Source organism: Phocoena phocoena, chromosome 13 (assembly GCF_963924675.1).
Source record: "Phocoena phocoena chromosome 13, mPhoPho1.1, whole genome shotgun sequence".
Taxonomy (NCBI): domain Eukaryota; kingdom Metazoa; phylum Chordata; class Mammalia; order Artiodactyla; family Phocoenidae; genus Phocoena; species Phocoena phocoena.
In genome coordinates this window covers 31,044,964-31,064,663 of record NC_089231.1, presented here as the reverse complement: position 1 = coordinate 31,064,663, position 19,700 = coordinate 31,044,964, and positions in this window count along the sequence as shown.

Here is a 19,700-nt window from a genome sequence, read left to right as displayed (position 1 = left end):
CCCCTGGTTTAGACAGAGCGAACTCATTTTCTCCCCTGAAGCATTCTAACAGGGTTTACAGGCCTGTCAAGACCAGGGAATGGCAGGGAGCTTCAACGCAGCGAGAACGCTGCCTTCAAAAAGGGAAATCAAGGCTAGTTCCAGCAGGCCTCCTTTTCCATGGGCACACTCAGCATACACCCCTGTGGTTTCTAACAAGTCCAAAGAGACACAGGTTACCCTGTGTTTCCTTCCCTGACTCAACTTTTCGAAGTAGGGTGTTCTGCATCATGCGAACTGCCTCAACCAAGGAACGCCGAAAGCTGCTCCTCTGGGACTGACATTTAAAAGCCTGCAGTGCCACAGGACGAACAGGACTTAAACTGCAGTAAGAAGGCAAGCCGACTTCCTCTAGGAGGCACGGTGACTTCAGGCAGGACGTGTTAGATGGAATGCGAAGACGAGAGTTACGCTGAGTGCAGCTCAAACTAGGGCAACACGTAAGATTTCTCCACCGTGTGGGACGTAACAGAACGCTGTTCGTGAACGTGTGCGAGGGCTGAGGAAATTAAGCTGCTCCAAAAGAGAGGGCAGTGCCTTTCCCTACACCCGGCATGCACAGAGGGGCTCTAACGGGCTACGGGTCTGGACGTTGCTTAGCTGAACCTTGTGCGCCTGGGGGTACTCAAGTGTTCCTGCCAGGAACAGGGTGCCCAGGCTAGCCTCCTAGGTGTCCAGAAAACTGTGCTGCCGTGCTAGGAACGCAGAGCAGAGGACACCGCCTCATGGAAACTGCTGCACGCCTCTGCTTCTGCACGGCAACTCAGGGCCTTACTTCCAAGCATGTGTTCACGCTGGGTGTGCCCGGAGCGACATAGCATGGTAAGATGCTGACTTTCTCCTCGAGCAGAGTGACTTCAGGTACGAAGGCCTCGAAGTATTCCAAGCACACTGTTCTCTCATGGCAGCTCACACAAGGGCTATTGCAAAACTTTCCTGGGCACTTCGAACTCACCAGCAATGTTGTCCTGAGGCCGTTCGAGGACTGGAAATGTAGCTCTCCTCAAGGAACCTTCAGTGTGTTGCCCATTACTCGGCCCGCACAGAGTGCCGCCAAAGCATCCGCCAATGGGCCACAAAGCTGCTGAGCCAGCCCACAGGGGACTGGAGTTACTCAGTGAACTTGGAGGGGAAATGTTGAATACCCGAGAGGCCCAGGTGTCCTCAGACGTGTACTTCCTATAAAATAAAGCATCTAAGCGACTACGAACTCATGGACACAGCTGCACACCTCCCTTTCTGCAGGCCGACTATGGGCATAACCAGGAGGCAAGTTTTCACGTTGAGATTCCCTTTAGCTCTAGAGCTTGTCAGGCTGACAACCACCTCGACCATGCAAGCCCCTGGTTTAGACAGAGCGAACTCATTTTCTCCCCAGAAGCATTCTTACAGGGTTTACAGGCCTGTCAAGAGCAGGGAATGGCAGGCAGCTTCAACGCAGCGAGAACGCTGCCTTCAAAATGGGAAATCAAGGCTAGTTCCAGCAGGCCTCCTTTTCCATGGGCACACTCAGCATACACCCCTGTGGTTTCTAACAAGGCCAAAGAGACACAGGTTACCCTGTGTTTCCTTCCCTGACTCAACTTCTCGAAGTAGGGTGTTCTGCATCATGCGAACTTCCTCAACCAAGGAACACCGAAAGCTGCTCCTCTGGTCCTGAGGACATTCAAAAGCCTGCAGTGCCACAGGACGAACAGGACTTAAACTGCAGTAAGAAGGCAAGCCGACTTCCTCTAGGAGGCACGGTGACTTCAGGCAGGACGTGTTAGATGGAATGCGAAGACGAGGGTTACGCTGAGTGCAGCTCAAACTAGGGCTACACGTAAGACTTCTCCGCCATGAGGGACGTACCAGAACGGTGTTCGTGAACGTGTGCGAGGGCTGAGGAAATTAAGCTGCTCCAAAAGAGAGGGCAGTGCCTTTCCCTACACCCGGCATGCACAGAGGGGCTCTAACGGGCTACGGGTCTGGACGTTGCTTTGCTGAACCTTGTGCGCCTGGGGGTACTCAAGTGTTCCTGCCGAGAACAGGGTGCCCAGGCTAGCCTCCTAGGTGTCCAGAAAACTGTGCTGCCATTCTAGGAACGCAGAGCAGAGGCCACCGTCTCACGGAAACTGCTGCACGCCTCTGCTTCTGCACGGCACCTCAGGGCCTTACTTCCAGGCATGTGTTCACGCTGGGTGTGCCCGGAGCGACATAGGATGGTAAGATGCTGACTTTCTCCTCGAGCAAGTGACTTCAGGAACGAAGGCCTTGAAGTATTCCAAGCACACTGTTCTCTCATGGCAGCTCACACAAGGGCTTTTGCAAAATTTTCCTGGGTACTTCGCACTCACCAGCAATGTTGTACTGAGGCCGTTCGAGGACTGGAAATGTAGCTCTCCTCAAGGAACGTTCAGTGTGTTGCCCATTACTCGGCCCGCACAGAGTGCCGCCAAAGCATCCGCCAATGGGCCACAAAGCTGCTGAGCCAGCCCACAGGGGACTGGAGTTACTCAGTGAACTTGGAGGGGAAATGTTGAATACCCGAGAGGCCCAGGTGTCCTCAGACGTGTACTTCCTATAAAATAAAGCATCTAAGCGACTACGAACTCATGGACACAACTGCACACCTCCCTTTCTGCAGGCCGACTATGGGCATAACCAGGAGGCAAGTTTTCACGTTGAGATTCCCTTTAGCTCTAGAGCTTGTCAGGCTGACCACCACCTCGGCCATGCAAGCCCCTGGTTTAGACAGAGCGAACTCATTTTCTCCCCTGAAGCATTCTAACAGGGTTTACAGGCCTGTCAAGACCAGGGAATGGCAGGGAGCTTCAACGCAGCGAGAACGCTGCCTTCAAAAAGGGAAATCAAGGCTAGTTCCAGCAGGCCTCCTTTTCCATGGGCACACTCAGCATACACCCCTGTGGTTTCTAACAAGTCCAAAGAGACACAGGTTACCCTGTGTTTCCTTCCCTGACTCAACTTTTCGAAGTAGGGTGTTCTGCATCATGCGAACTGCCTCAACCAAGGAACGCCGAAAGCTGCTCCTCTGGGACTGACATTTAAAAGCCTGCAGTGCCACAGGACGAACAGGACTTAAACTGCAGTAAGAAGGCAAGCCGACTTCCTCTAGGAGGCACGGTGACTTCAGGCAGGACGTGTTAGATGGAATGCGAAGACGAGAGTTACGCTGAGTGCAGCTCAAACTAGGGCAACACGTAAGATTTCTCCACCGTGTGGGACGTAACAGAACGCTGTTCGTGAACGTGTGCGAGGGCTGAGGAAATTAAGCTGCTCCAAAAGAGAGGGCAGTGCCTTTCCCTACACCCGGCATGCACAGAGGGGCTCTAACGGGCTACGGGTCTGGACGTTGCTTAGCTGAACCTTGTGCGCCTGGGGGTACTCAAGTGTTCCTGCCAGGAACAGGGTGCCCAGGCTAGCCTCCTAGGTGTCCAGAAAACTGTGCTGCCGTGCTAGGAACGCAGAGCAGAGGACACCGCCTCATGGAAACTGCTGCACGCCTCTGCTTCTGCACGGCAACTCAGGGCCTTACTTCCAAGCATGTGTTCACGCTGGGTGTGCCCGGAGCGACATAGCATGGTAAGATGCTGACTTTCTCCTCGAGCAGAGTGACTTCAGGTACGAAGGCCTCGAAGTATTCCAAGCACACTGTTCTCTCATGGCAGCTCACACAAGGGCTATTGCAAAACTTTCCTGGGCACTTCGAACTCACCAGCAATGTTGTCCTGAGGCCGTTCGAGGACTGGAAATGTAGCTCTCCTCAAGGAACCTTCAGTGTGTTGCCCATTACTCGGCCCGCACAGAGTGCCGCCAAAGCATCCGCCAATGGGCCACAAAGCTGCTGAGCCAGCCCACAGGGGACTGGAGTTACTCAGTGAACTTGGAGGGGAAATGTTGAATACCCGAGAGGCCCAGGTGTCCTCAGACGTGTACTTCCTATAAAATAAAGCATCTAAGCGACTACGAACTCATGGACACAGCTGCACACCTCCCTTTCTGCAGGCCGACTATGGGCATAACCAGGAGGCAAGTTTTCACGTTGAGATTCCCTTTAGCTCTAGAGCTTGTCAGGCTGACAACCACCTCGACCATGCAAGCCCCTGGTTTAGACAGAGCGAACTCATTTTCTCCCCAGAAGCATTCTTACAGGGTTTACAGGCCTGTCAAGAGCAGGGATTGGCAGGCAGCTTCAACGCAGCGAGAACGCTGCCTTCAAAATGGGAAATCAAGTCTAGTTCCAGCAGGCCTCCTTTTCCATGGGCACACTCAGCATACACCCCTGTGGTTTCTAACAAGGCCAAAGAGACACAGGTTACCCTGTGTTTCCTTCCCTGACTCAACTTCTCGAAGTAGGGTGTTCTGCATCATGCGAACTTCCTCAACCAAGGAACACCGAAAGCTGCTCCTCTGGTCCTGAGGACATTCAAAAGCCTGCAGTGCCACAGGACGAACAGGACTTAAACTGCAGTAAGAAGGCAAGCCGACTTCCTCTAGGAGGCACGGTGACTTCAGGCAGGACGTGTTAGATGGAATGCGAAGACGAGGGTTACGCTGAGTGCAGCTCAAAGTAGGGCTACACGTAAGACTTCTCCGCCATGAGGGACGTACCAGAACGGTGTTCGTGAACGTGTGCGAGGGCTGAGGAAATTAAGCTGCTCCAAAAGAGAGGGCAGTGCCTTTCCCTACACCCGGCATGCACAGAGGGGCTCTAACGGGCTACGGGTCTGGACGTTGCTTAGCTGAACCTTGTGCGCCTGGGGGTACTCAAGTGTTCCTGCCGAGAACAGGGTGCCCAGGCTAGCCTCCTAGGTGTCCAGAAAACTGTGCTGCCATTCTAGGAACGCAGAGCAGAGGCCACCGTCTCATGGAAACTGCTGCACGCCTCTGCTTCTGCACGGCACCTCAGGGCCTTACTTCCAGGCATGTGTTCACGCTGGGTGTGCCCGGAGCGACATAGGATGGTAAGATGCTGACTTTCTCCTCGAGTAAGTGACTTCAGGAACGAAGGCCTTGAAGTATTCCAAGCACACTGTTCTCTCATGGCAGCTCACACAAGGGCTTTTGCAAAATTTTCCTGGGTACTTCGCACTCACCAGCAATGTTGTACTGAGGCCGTTCGAGGACTGGAAATGTAGCTCTCCTCAAGGAACGTTCAGTGTGTTGCCCATTACTCGGCCCGCACAGAGTGCCTCCAAAGCATCCGCCAATGGGCCACAAAGCTGCTGAGCCAGCCCACAGGGGACTGGAGTTACTCAGTGAACTTGGAGGGGAAATGTTGAATACCCGAGAGGCCCAGGTGTCCTCAGACGTGTACTTCCTATAAAATAAAGCATCTAAGCGACTACGAACTCATGGACACAACTGCACACCTCCCTTTCTGCAGGCCGACTATGGGCATAACCAGGAGGCAAGTTTTCACGTTGAGATTCCCTTTAGCTCTAGAGCTTGTCAGGCTGACCACCACCTCGGCCATGCAAGCCCCTGGTTTAGACAGAGCGAACTCATTTTCTCCCCAGAAGCATTCTTACAGGGTTTACAGGCCTGTCAAGAGCAGGGAATGGCAGGGAGCTTCAACGCAACGAGAACGCTGCCTTCAAAAAGGGAAATCAAGGCTAGTTCCAGCAGGCCTCCTTTTCCATGGGCACACTCAGCATACACCCCTGTGGTTTCTAACAAGTCCAAAGAGACACAGGTTACCCTGTGTTTCCTTCCCTGACTCAACTTTTCGAAGTAGGGTGTTCTGCATCATGCGAACTGCCTCAACCAAGGAACGCCGAAAGCTGCTCCTCTGGGACTGACATTTAAAAGCCTGCAGTGCCACAGGACGAACAGGACTTAAACTGCAGTAAGAAGGCAAGCCGACTTCCTCTAGGAGGCACGGTGACTTCAGGCAGGACGTGTTAGATGGAATGCGAAGACGAGGGTTACGCTGAGTGCAGCTCAAACTAGGGCAACACGTAAGACTTCTCCGCCGTGTGGGACGTACCAGAACGGTGTTCGTGAACGTGTGCGAGGGCTGAGGAATTTAAGCTGCTCCAAAAGAGAGGGCAGCGCCTTTCCCTACACCCGGCATGCACAGAGGGGCTCTAACGGGCTACGGGTCTGGACGTTGCTTAGCTGAACCTTGTGCGCCTGGGGGTACTCAAGTGTTCCTGCCGAGAACAGGGTGCCCAGGCTAGCCTCCTAGGTGTCCAGAAAAGTGTGCTGCCATTCTAGGAACGCAGAGCAGAGGCCACCGTCTCATGGAAACTGCTGGACGCCTCTGCTTCTGCACGGCACCTCAGGGCCTTACTTCCAGGCATGTGTTCACGCTGGGTGTGCCCGGAGCGACATAGCATGGTAAGATGCTGACTTTCTCCTCGAGCAGAGTGAGTTCAGGAACGAAGGCCTTGAAGTATTCCAAGCACAGTGTTCTCTCATGGCAGCTCACACAAGGGCTATTGCAAAATTTTCCTGGGCACTTCGCACTCACCAGCAATGTTGTACTGAGGCCGTTCGAGGACTGGAAATGTAGCTCTCCTCAAGGAACGTTCAGTGTGTTGCCCATTACTCGGCCCGCACAGAGTGCCTCCAAAGCATCCGCCAATGGGCCACAAAGCTGCTGAGCCAGCCCACAGGGGACTGGAGTTACTCAGTGAACTTGGAGGGGAAATGTTGAATACCCGAGAGGCCCAGGTGTCCTCAGACGTGTACTTCCTATAAAATAAAGCATCTAAGCGACTACGAACTCATGGACACAGCTGCACACCTCCCTTTCTGCAGGCCGACTATGGGCATAACCAGGAGGCAAGTTTTCACGTTGAGATTCCCTTTAGCTCTAGAGCTTGTCAGGCTGACCACCACCTCGGCCATACAAGCCCCTGGTTTAGACAGAGCGAACTCATTTTCTCCCCAGAAGCATTCTTACAGGGTTTACAGGCCTGTCAAGAGCAGGGAATGGCAGGCAGCTTCAACGCAGCGAGAACGCTGCCTTCAAAATGGGAAATCAAGGCTAGTTCCAGCAGGCCTCCTTTTCCATGGGCACACTCAGCATACACCCCTGTGGTTTCTAACAAGTCCAAAGAGACACAGGTTACCCTGTGTTTCCTTCCCTGACTCAACTTCTCGAAGTAGGGTGTTCTGCATCATGCGAACTGCCTCAACCAAGGAACGCCGAAAGCTGCTCCTCTGGGACTGAGGACATTCAAAAGCCTGCAGTGCCACAGGACGTACAGGACTTAAACTGCAGTAAGAAGGCAAGCCGACTTCCTCTAGGAGGCACGGTGACTTCAGGCAGGACGTGTTAGATGGAATGCGAAGACGAGGGTTACGCTGAGTGCAGCTCAAACTAGGGCTACACGTAAGATTTCTCCACCGTGTGGGACGTACCAGAACGCTGTTCGTGAACGTGTGCGAGGGCTGAGGAAATTAAGCTGCTCCAAAAGAGAGGGCAGTGCCTTTCCCTACACCCGGCATGCACAGAGGGGCTCTAACGGGCTACGGGTCTGGACGTTGCTTCGCTGAACCTTGTGCGCCTGGGGGTACTCAAGTGTTCCTGCCTGGAACAGGGTTCCCAGGCTAGCCTCCTAGGTGGCCAGAAAACTGTGCTGCCGTTCTAGGAACGCAGAGCAGAGGCCACCGCCTCATGGAAACTGCTGCACGCCTCTGCTTCTGCACGGCAACTCAGGGCCTTACTTCCAGGCATGTGTTCACGCTGGGTGTGCCCGGAGCGACATGGCATGGTAAGATGCTGAGGTTCTCCTCGAGCAGAGTGATTTCAGGTACAAAGGCCTCGAAGTATTCCAAGCACACTGTTCTCTCATAGCAGCTCACCCAAGAGCTATTGCAAAATTTTCCTGGGCACTACGAACTCACCAGCAATGTTGTACTGAGACCGTTCGAGGACTGGAAATGTAGCTCTCCTCAAGGAACGTTCAGTGTGTTGCCCATTACTCGGCCCGCACAGAGTGCCTCCAAAGCATTCGCCAGTGGGCCACAAAGCTGCTCAGCCAGCCCACAGGGTTCTGGAGTTAGTCAGTGAACTTGGAGGGGAAATGTTGAATACCCGAGAGGCCCAGGTGTCCTCAGACGTGTACTTCCTATAAAATAAAGCATCTAAGCGACTCGGAACTCATGGACACAGCTGCACACCTCCCTTTCTGCAGGCCGACTATGGGCATAACCAGGAGGCAAGTTTTCACGTTGAGATTCCCTTTAGCTCTAGAGCTTGTCAGGCTGACCACCACCTCGGCCATGCAAGCCCCTCGTTTAGACAGAGCGAACTCATTTTCTCCCCAGAAGCATTCTTACAGGGTTTACAGGCGTGTCAAGAGCCGGGAATGGCAGGCAGCTTCAACGCAGCGAGAACGCTGCCTTCAAAACGGGAAATCAAGGCTAGTTCCAGCAGGCCTCCTTTTCCATGGGCACACTCAGCATACACTCCTGTGGTTTATAACAAGTCCAAAGTGACACTGGTTACCCTGTGTTTCCTTCCCTGACTCAACTTCTCGAAGTAGGGTGTTCTGCATCATGTGAACTTCCTCAACCAAGGAACACCGAAAGCTGCTCCTCTGGTCCTGAGGACATTCAAAAGCCTGCAGTGCCACAGGACGAACAGGACTTAAACTGCAGTAAGAAGGCAAGCCGACTTCCTCTAGGAGGCACGGTGACTTCAGGCAGGACGTGTTAGATGGAATGCAAAGACGAGGGTTACGCTGAGTGCAGCTCAAACTAGGGCAACACGTAAGACTTCTCCGCCGTGTGGGACGTACCAGAACGGTGTTCGTGAACGTGTGCGAGGGCTGAGGAATTTAAGCTGCTCCAAAAGAGAGGGCAGTGCCTTTCCCTACACCCGGCATGCCCAGAGGGGCTCTAACGGGCTACGGGTCTGGACGTTGCTTTGCTGAACCTTGTGCGCCTGGGGGTACTCAAGTGTTCCTGCCGGGAACAGGGTGCCCAGGCTAGCCTCCTAGGTGTCCAGAAAACTGTGCTGCCGTTCTAGGAACGCAGAGCAGAGGACACCGCCTCATGGAAACTGCTGCACGCCTCTGCTTCTGCACGGCACCTCAGGGCCTTACTCCCAGGCATGTGTTCACGCTGGGTGTGCCCGGAGCGACATAGCATGGTAAGATGCTGACTTTCTCCTCGAGCAGAGTGACTTCAGATACGAAGGCCTCGAAGTATTCCAAGCACACTGTTCTCTCATGGCAGCTCACACAAGAGCTATGGCAACACTTTCCTGGGCACTTCGAACTCACCAGCAATGTTGTCCTGACCGTTCGAGGACTGGCAATGTAGCTCTCCTCAAGGAACATTCAGTGTGTTGCCCATTACTCGGCCCGCACACAGTGCCTCCAAAGCATCTGCCAGTTGGCGACAAAGCTTCTCAGACAGCCCACAGGGTTCTGGAGGTACTCAGTGAACTTGGAGGGGAAATGTTGAATACCCGAGAGGCCCAGGTGTCCTCAGACGTGTACTTCCTATAAAATAAAGCATCTAAGCGACTACGAACTCATGGACAGAGCTGCACACCTCCCTTTCTGCAGGCCGACTATGGGCATAAGCAGGAGGCAAGTTTTCACGTTGAGATTCCCTTTAGCTCTAGAGCTTGTCAAGCTGACCACCACCTCGGCCATGCAAGCCCCTGGTTTAGACAGAGCGAACTCATTTTCTCCCCAGAAGCATTCTTACAGGGTTTACAGGCCTGTCAAGAGCAGGGAATGGCAGGCAGCTTCAACGCAGCGAGAACGCTGCCTTCAAAATGGGAAATCAAGGCTAGTTCCAGCAGGCCTCCTTTTCCATGGGCACACTCAGCATACACCCCTGTGGTTTCTAACAAGTCCAAAAAGACACAGGTTACCCTGTGTTTCCTTCCCTGACTCAACTTCTCGAAGTAGGGTGTTCTGCATCATGCGAACTTCCTCAACCAAGGAACACCGAAAGCTGCTCCTCTGGTCCTGAGGACATTCAAAAGCCTGCAGTGCCACAGGACGAACAGGACTTAAACTGCAGTAAGAAGGCAAGCCGACTTCCTCTAGGAGGCACGGTGACTTCAGGCAGGACGTGTTAGATGGAATGCGAAGACGAGGGTTACGCTGAGTGCAGCTCAAAGTAGGGCTACACGTAAGACTTCTCCGCGATGAGTGACGTACCAGAACGGTGTTCGTGAACGTGTGCGAGGGCTGAGGAAATTAAGCTGCTCCAAAAGAGAGGGCAGTGCCTTTCCCTACACCCGGCATGCACAGAGGGGCTCTAACGGGCTACGGGTCTGGACGTTGCTTAGCTGATCCTTGTGCGCCTGGGGGTACTCAAGTGTTCCTGCCGAGAACAGGGTGCCCAGGCCTGCCTCCTAGGTGTCCAGAAAACTGTGCTGCCATTCTAGGAACGCAGAGCAGAGGCCACCGTCTCAGGGAAACTGCTGCACGCCTCTGCTTCTGCACGGCACCTCAGGGCCTTACTTCCAGGCATGTGTTCACGCTGGGTGTGCCCGGAGCGACATAGGATGGTAAGATGCTGACTTTCTCCTCGAGCAAGTGACTTCAGGAACGAAGGCCTTGAAGTATTCCAAGCACACTGTTCTCTCATGGCAGCTCACACAAGGGCTTTTGCAAAATTTTCCTGGGTACTTCGCACTCACCAGCAATGTTGTACTGAGGCCGTTCGAGGACTGGAAATGTAGCTCTCCTCAAGGAACGTTCAGTGTGTTGCCCATTACTCGGCCCGCACAGAGTGCCTCCAAAGCATCCGCCAATGGGCCACAAAGCTGCTGAGCCAGCCCACAGGGGACTGGAGTTACTCAGTGAACTTGGAGGGGAAATGTTGAATACCCGAGAGGCCCAGGTGTCCTCAGACGTGTACTTCCTATAAAATAAAGCATCTAAGCGACTACGAACTCATGGACACAACTGCACACCTCCCTTTCTGCAGGCCGACTATGGGCATAACCAGGAGGCAAGTTTTCACGTTGAGATTCCCTTTAGCTCTAGAGCTTGTCAGGCTGACCACCACCTCGGCCATGCAAGCCCCTGGTTTACACAGAGCGAACTCATTTTCTCCCCAGAAGCATTCTTACAGGGTTTACAGGCCTGTCAAGAGCAGGGAATGGCAGGGAGCTTCAACGCAGCGAGAACGCTGCCTTCAAAAAGGGAAATCAAGGCTACTTCCATCAGGCCTCCTTTTCCATGGGCACACTCAGCATACACCCCTGTGGTTTCTAACAAGTCCAAAGAGACACAGGTTACCCTGTGTTTCCTTCCCTGACTCAACTTTTCGAAGTAGGGTGTTCTGCATCATGCGAACTGCCTCAACCAAGGAACGCCGAAAGCTGCTCCTCTGGTCCTGAGGACATTCAAAAGCCTGCAGTGCCACAGGACGAACAGGACTTAAACTGCAGTAAGAAGGCAAGCCGACTTCCTCTAGGAGGCACGGTGACTTCAGGCAGGACGTGTTAGATGGAATGCGAAGACGAGGGTTACGCTGAGTGCAGCTGAAACTAGGGCAACACGTAAGACTTCTCCGCCGTGTGGGACGTACCAGAGCGGTGTTCGTGAACGTGTGCGAGGGCTGAGGAAATTAAGCTGCTCCAAAAGAGAGGGCAGTGCCTTTCCCTACACCCGGCATGCACAGAGGGGCTCTAACGGGCTACGGGTCTGGACGTTGCTTAGCTGAACCTTGTGCGCCTGGGGGTACTCAAGTGTTCCTGCCTGGAACAGGGTGCCCAGGCTAGCCTCCTAGGGGTCCAGAAAACTGTGCTGCCGTTTTAGGAACGCAGAGCAGAGGCCACCGCCTAATGGAAACTGCTGCACGCCTCTGCTTCTGCACGGCAACTCAGGGCCTTACTTCCAGGCATGTGTTCACGCTGGGTGTGCCCGGAGCGACATAGCATGGTAAGATGCTGAGGTTCTCCTCGAACAGAGTGATTTCAGGTACAAAGGCCTCGAAGTATTCCAAGCACACTGTTCTCTCATGGCAGCTCACACAAGAGCTATTGCAAAATTTTCCTGGGCACTACGAACACACCAGAAATGCTCTCCTGAGGCCGTTCGAGGACTAGAAATGTAGTTCTCCTTAAGGAACGTTCAGTGTATTGCCCATCACTCGGCCCGCACAGAGTGCCCCCAAAGCGTCCGCCAATGGGCCACAAAGCTGCTCAGCCAGCCCACAGGGGTCTGGAGGTACTCAGTCAACATTGAGGGGAAATGTTGAATACCCGAGAGGCCCAGGTGTCCTCAGACGTGTACTTCCTATAAAATAAAGCATCTAAGCTATTACGAACTCATGGACAGAGCTGCACAATTCCCTTTCTGCAGGCCGACTATGGGCATAACAAGGAGGCAAGTTTTCACGTTGAGATTCCCTTTAGCTCTAGAGCTTGTTCGGCTGACCACCACCTCGGCCATGCAAGCCCCTGGTTTAGACAGAGCGAACTCATTTTCTCCCCAGAAGCATTCTTACAGGGTTTACAGGCCTGTCAAGAGCAGGGAATGGCAGGCAGCTTCAACGCAGCGAGAACGCTGCCTTCAAAATGGGAAATCAAGGCTAGTTCCAGCAGGCCTCCTTTTCCATGGGCACACTCAGCATACACCCCTGTGGTTTCTAACAAGGCCAAAGAGACACAGGTTACCCTGTGTTTCCTTCCCTGACTCAACTTCTCGAAGTAGGGTGTTCTGCATCATGCGAACTGCCTCAACCAAGGAACACCGAAAGCTGCTCCTCTGGTCCTGAGGACATTCAAAAGCCTGCAGTGCCACAGGACGAACAGGACTTAAACTGCAGTAAGAAGGCAAGCCGACTTCCTCTAGGAGGCACGGTGACTTCAGGCAGGACGTGTTAGATGGAATGCAAAGACGAGGGTTACGCTGAGTGCAGCTCAAACTAGGGCAACACGTAAGACTTCTCCGCCGTGTGGGACGTACCAGAACGGTGTTCGTGAACGTGTGCGAGGGCTGAGGAATTTAAGCTGCTCCAAAAGAGAGGGCAGTGCCTTTCCCTACACCCGGCATGCCCAGAGGGGCTCTAACGGGCTACGGGTCTGGACGTTGCTTTGCTGAACCTTGTGCGCCTGGGGGTACTCAAGTGTTCCTGCCGGGAACAGGGTGCCCAGGCTAGCCTCCTAGGTGTCCAGAAAACTGTGCTGCCGTTCTAGGAACGCAGAGAAGAGGACACCGCCTCATGGAAACTGCTGCACGCCTCTGCTTCTGCACGGCACCTCAGGGCCTTACTTCCAGGCATGTGTTCACGCTGGGTGTGCCCGGAGCGACATAGCATGGTAAGATGCTGACTTTCTCCTCGAGCAGAGTGACTTCAGATACGAAGGCCTCGAAGTATTCCAAGCACACTGTTCTCTCATGGCAGCTCACACAAGAGCTATGGCAACACTTTCCTGGGCACTTCGAACTCACCAGCAATGTTGTCCTGAGGCCGTTCGAGGACTGGCAATGTAGCTCTCCTCAAGGAACATTCAGTGTGTTGCCCATTACTCGGCCCGCACACAGTGCCTCCAAAGCATCTGCCAGTTGGCGACAAAGCTTCTCAGACAGCCCACAGGGTTCTGGAGGTACTCAGTGAACTTGGAGGGGAAATGTTGAATACCCGAGAGGCCCAGGTGTCCTCAGACGTGTACTTCCTATAAAATAAAGCATCTAAGCGACTACGAACTCATGGACAGAGCTGCACACCTCCCTTTCTGCAGGCCGACTATGGGCATAAGCAGGAGGCAAGTTTACACGTTGAGATTCCCTTTAGCTCTAGAGCTTGTCAAGCTGACCACCACCTCGGCCATGCAAGCCCCTGGTTTAGACAGAGCGAACTCATTTTCTCCCCAGAAGCATTCTTACAGTTTTTACAGGCCTGTCAAGAGCAGGGAATGGCAGGCAGCTTCAACGCAGCGAGAACGCTGCCTTCAAAATGGGAAATCAAGGCTAGTTCCAGCAGGCCTCCTTTTCCATGGGCACACTCAGCATACACCCCTGTGGTTTCTAACAAGTCCAAAAAGACACAGGTTAACCTGTGTTTCCTTCCCTGACTCAACTTCTCGAAGTAGGGTGTTCTGCATCATGCGAACTTCCTCAACCAAGGAACACCGAAAGCTGCTCCTCTGGTCCTGAGGACATTCAAAAGCCTGCAGTGCCACAGGACGAACAGGACTTAAACTGCAGTAAGAAGGCAAGCCGACTTCCTCTAGGAGGCACGGTGACTTCAGGCAGGACGTGTTAGATGGAATGCAAAGACGAGGGTTACGCTGAGTGCAGCTCAAACTAGGGCTACACGTACGACTTCTCCGCCGTGTGGGACGTACCAGAACGGTGTTCGTGAACGTGTGCGAGGGCTGAGGAATTTAAGCTGCTCCAAAAGAGAGGGCAGTGCCTTTCCCTACACCCGGCATGCCCAGAGGGGCTCTAACGGGCTACGGGTCTGGACGTTCCTTTGCTGAACCTTGTGCGCCTGGGGGTACTCAAGTGTTCCTGCCGGGAACAGGGTGCCCCGGCTAGCCTCCTAGGTGTCCAGAAAACTGTGCTGCCGTTCTAGGAACGCAGAGCAGAGGCCACCGCCTCATGGAAACTGCTGCACGCCTCTGCTTCTGCACGGCAACTCAGGGCCTTACTTCCATGCATGTGTTCACGCTGGGTGTGCCCGGAGCGACATAGCATGGTAAGATGCTGACTTACTCCTCGAGCAGAGTGACTTCAGGTACGAAGGCCTCGAAGTATTCCAAGCACACTGTTCTCTCATGGCAGCTCACACAAGGGCTATTGCAAAACTTTCCTGGGCACTTTGAACTCACCAGCAATGTTGTCCGGAGGCCGTTCTAGGCCTGGAAATGTAGCTCTCCTCAAGGAACCTTCAGTGTGTTGCCCATTACTCGGCCCGCACAGGGTGACCCCAAAGCATCCGCCAATGGGCCACAAAGCTGCTCAGCCAGCCCACAGGGGACTGGAGGTACTCAGTGAACTTGGAGAGGAAATGTTGAATACCCGAGAGGCCCAGGTGTCCTCAGACGTGTACTTCCTATAAAATAAAGCATCTAAGCTATTACGAACACATGGACACAGCTGCACAACTCCCTTTCGGCAGGCCGACTATGGGCATAACCAGGAGGCAAGTTTTCACGTTGAGATTCCCTTTAGCTCTAGAGCTTGTCAGGCTGACCACCACCTCGGCCATGCAAGCCCCTGGTTTAGACAGAGCGAACTCATTTTCTCCCCAGAAGCATTCTTACAGGGTTTACAGGCCTGTCAAGAGCAGGGAATGGCTGGCAGCTTCAACGCAGCGAGAACGCTGCCTTCAAAATGGGAAATCAAGGCTAGTTCCAGCAGGCCTCCTTTTCCATGGGCACACTCAGCATACACCCCTGTGGTTTCTAACAAGTCCAAAGTGACACAGGTTACCCTGTGTTTCCTTCCCTGACTCAACTTCTCGAAGTAGGGTGTTCTGCATCATGCGAACTGCCTCAACCAAGGAACGCCGAAAGCTGCTCTTCTGGGACTGAGGACATTTAAAAGCTTGCAGTGCCACAGGACGTACAGGACTTAAACTGCAGTAAGAAGGCAAGCCGACTTCCTCTAGGAGGCACGGTGACTTCAGGCAGGACGTGTTAGATGGAATGCGAAGATGAGGGTTACGCTGAGTGCAGCTCAAACTAGGGCTACACGTAAGATTTCTCCACCGTGTGGGACGTACCAGAACGCTGTTCGTGAACGTGTGCGAGGGCTGAGGAAATTAAGCTGCTCCAAAAGAGAGGGCAGTGCCTTTCCCTACACCCGGCATGCACAGAGGGGCTCTAACGGGCTACGGGTCTGGACGTTGCTTCGCTGAACCTTGTGCGCCTGGGGGTACTCAAGTGTTCCTGCATGGAACAGGGTTCCCAGGCTAGCCTCCTAGGTGGCCAGAAAACTGTGCTGCCGTTCTAGGAACGCAGAGCAGAGGCCACCGCCTCATGGAAACTGCTGCACGCCTCTGCTTCTGCACGGCAACTCAGGGCCTTACTTCCAGGCATGTGTTCACGCTGGGTGTGCCCGGAGCGACATAGCATGGTAAGATGCTGAGGTTCTCCTCGAGCAGAGTGATTTCAGGTACAAAGGCCTCGAAGTATTCCAAGCACACTGTTCTCTCATAGCAGCTCACCCAAGAGCTATTGCAAAATTTTCCTGGGCACTACGAACTCACCAGCAATGTTGTACTGAGACCGTTCGAGGACTGGAAATGTAGCTCTCCTCAAGGAACGTTCAGTGTGTTGCCCATTACTCGGCCCGCACAGAGTGCCTCAAAAGCATCCGCCAATGGGCCACAAAGCTGCTCAGCCAGCCCACAGGGTTCTGGAGTTAGTCAGTGAACTTGGAGGGGAAATGTTGAATACCCGAGAGGCCCAGGTGTCCTCAGACGTGTACTTCCTATAAAATAAAGCATCTAAGCGACTACGAACTCATGGACACAACTGCACACCTCCCTTTCTGCAGGCCGACTATGGGCATAACCAGGAGGCAAGTTTTCACGTTGAGATTCCCTTTAGCTCTAGAGCTTGTCAGGCTGACCACCACCTCGGCCATGCAAGCCCCTGGTTTAGACAGAGCGAACTCATTTTCTCCCCAGAAGCATTCTTACAGGGTTTACAGGCCTGTCAAGAGCAGGGAATGGCTGGCAGCTTCAACGCAGCGAGAACGCTGCCTTCAAAATGGGAAATCAAGGCTAGTTCCAGCAGGCCTCCTTTTCCATGGGCACACTCAGCATACACCCCTGTGGTTTCTAACAAGGCCAAAGAGACACAGTTTACCCTGTGTTTTCTTCCCTGACTCAACTTCTCGAAGTAGGGTGTTCTGCATCATGCGAACTTCCTCAACCAAGGAACACCGAAAGCTGCTCCTCTGGTCCTGAGGACATTCAAAAGCCTGCAGTGCCACAGGACGAACAGGACTTAAACTGCAGTAAGAAGGCAAGCCGACTTCCTCTAGGAGGCACGGTGACTTCAGGCAGGACGTGTTAGATGGAATGCAAAGACGAGGGTTATGCTGAGTGCAGCTCAAACTAGGGCAACACGTAAGACTTCTCCGCCGTGTGGGACGTACCAGAACGGTGTTCGTGAACGTGTGCGAGGGCTGAGGAATTTAAGCTGCTCCAAAAGAGAGGGCAGTGCCTTTCCCTACACCCGGCATGCACAGAGGGGCTCTAACGGGCTACGGGTCTGGACGTTGCTTAGCTGAACCTTGTGCGCCTGGGGGTACTCAAGTGTTCCTGCCGAGAACAGGGTGACCAGGCTAGCCTCCTAGGTGTCCAGAAAAGTGTGCTGCCATTCTAGGAACGCAGAGCAGAGGCCACCGTCTCATGGAAACTGCTGCACGCCTCTGCTTCTGCACGGCACCTCAGGGCCTTACTTCCAGGCATGTGTTCACGCTGGGTGTGCCCGGAGCGACATAGCATGGTAAGATGCTGACTTTCTCCTCGAGCAGAGTGAGTTCAGGAACGAAGGCCTTGAAGTATTCCAAGCACAGTGTTCTCTCATGGCAGCTCACACAAGGGCTATTGCAAAATTTTCCTGGGCACTTCGCACTCACCAGCAATGTTGTACTGAGGCCGTTCGAGGAATGGAAATGTAGCTCTCCTCAAGGAACGTTCAGTGTGTTGCCCATTACTCGGCCCGCACAGAGTGCCTCCAAAGCATCCGCCAATGGGCCACAAAGCTGCTGAGCCAGCCCACAGGGGACTGGAGTTACTCAGTGAACTTGGAGGGGAAATGTTGAATACCCGAGAGGCCCAGGTATCCTCAGACGTGTACTTCCTATAAAATAAAGCATCTAAGCGACTACGAACTCATGGACACAGCTGCACACCTCCCTTTCTGCAGGCCGACTATGGGCATAACCAGGAGGGAAGTTTTCACGTTGAGATTCCCTTTAGCTCTAGAGCTTGTCAGGCTGACCACCACCTCGGCCATGCAAGCCCCTGGTTTAGACAGAGCGAACTCATTTTCTCCCCAGAAGCATTCTTACAGGGTTTACAGGCCTGTCAAGAGCAGGGAATGGCAGGCAGCTTCAACGCAGCGAGAACGCTGCCTTCAAAATGGGAAATCAAGGCTAGTTCCAGCAGGCCTCCTTTTCCATGGGCACACTCAGCATACACCCCTGTGGTTTCTAACAAGTCCAAAGAGACACAGGTTACCCTGTGTTTCCTTCCGACTCAACTTCTCGAAGTAGGGTGTTCTGCATCATGCGAACTGCCTCAACCAAGGAACGCCGAAAGCTGCTCCTCTGGGACTGAGGACATTCAAAAGCCTGCAGTGCCACAGGACGTACAGGACTTAAACTGCAGTAAGAAGGCAAGCCGACTTCCTCTAGGAGGCACGGTGACTTCAGGCAGGACGTGTTAGATGGAATGCGAAGACGAGGGTTACGCTGAGTGCAGCTCTAACTAGGGCTACACGTAAGATTTCTCCACCGTGTGGGACGTACCAGAACGGCGTTCGTGAACGTGTGCGAGGGCTGAGGAAATTAAGCTGCTCCAAAAGAGAGGGCAGTGCCTTTCCCTACACCCGGCATGCTCAGAGGGGCTCTAACGGGCTACGGGTCTGGACGTTCCTTAGCTGAACCTTGTGCGCCTGGGGTTACTAAAGTGTTCCTGCCGGGAACAGGGTGCCCAGGCTAGCCTCCTAGGTGTCCAGAAAACTGTGCTGCCGTTCTAGGAACGCAGAGCAGAGGACACCGCCTCATGGAAACTGCTGCACGCCTCTGCTTCTGCACGGCACCTCAGGGCCTTACTTCCAGGCATGTGTTCACGCTCGGTGTGCCCGGAGTGACATAGCATGGTAAGATGCTGACTTTCTCCTCGAGCAGAGTGACTTCAGATACGAAGGCCTCGAAGTATTCCAAGCACACTGTTCTCTCATGGCAGCTCACACAAGGGCTATTGCAAAACTTTCCTGGGCACTTCGAACTCACCAGCAATGTTGTCCGGAGGCCGTTCTAGGCCTGGAAACGTAGCTCTCCTCAAGGAACCTTCAGTGTGTTGCCCATTACTCGGCCCGCACAGGGTGACCCCAAAGCATCCGCCAATGGGCCACAAAGCTGCTCAGCCAGCCCACAGGGGACTGGAGGTACTCAGTGAACTTGGAGAGGAAATGTTGAATACCCGAGAGGCCCAGGTGTCCTCAGACGTGTACTTCCTATAAAATTAAGCATCTAAGCTATTACGAACTCATGGACACAGCTGCACAACTCCCTTTCTGCAGGCCGACTATGGGCATAACAAGGAGGCAAGTTTTCACGTTGAGATTCCCTTTAGCTCTAGAGCTTATCAGGCTGACCACCACCTCGGCCATGCAAGCCCCTGGTTTAGACAGAGCGAACTCATTTTCTCCCCAGAAGCATTCTTACAGGGTTTACAGGCCTGTCAAGAGCAGGGAATGGCTGGCAGCTTCAACGCAGCGAGAACGCTGCCTTCAAAATGGGAAATCAAGGCTAGTTCCAGCAGGCCTCCTTTTCCATGGGCACACTCAGCATACACCCCTGTGGTTTCTAACAAGTCCAAAGTGACACAGGTTACCCTGTGTTTCCTTCCCTGACTCAACTTCTCGAAGTAGGGTGTTCTGCATCATGCGAACTGCCTCAACCAAGGAACGCCGAAAGCTGCTCCTCTGGGACTGAGGACATTTAAAAGCTTGCAGTGCCACAGGACGTACAGGACTTAAACTG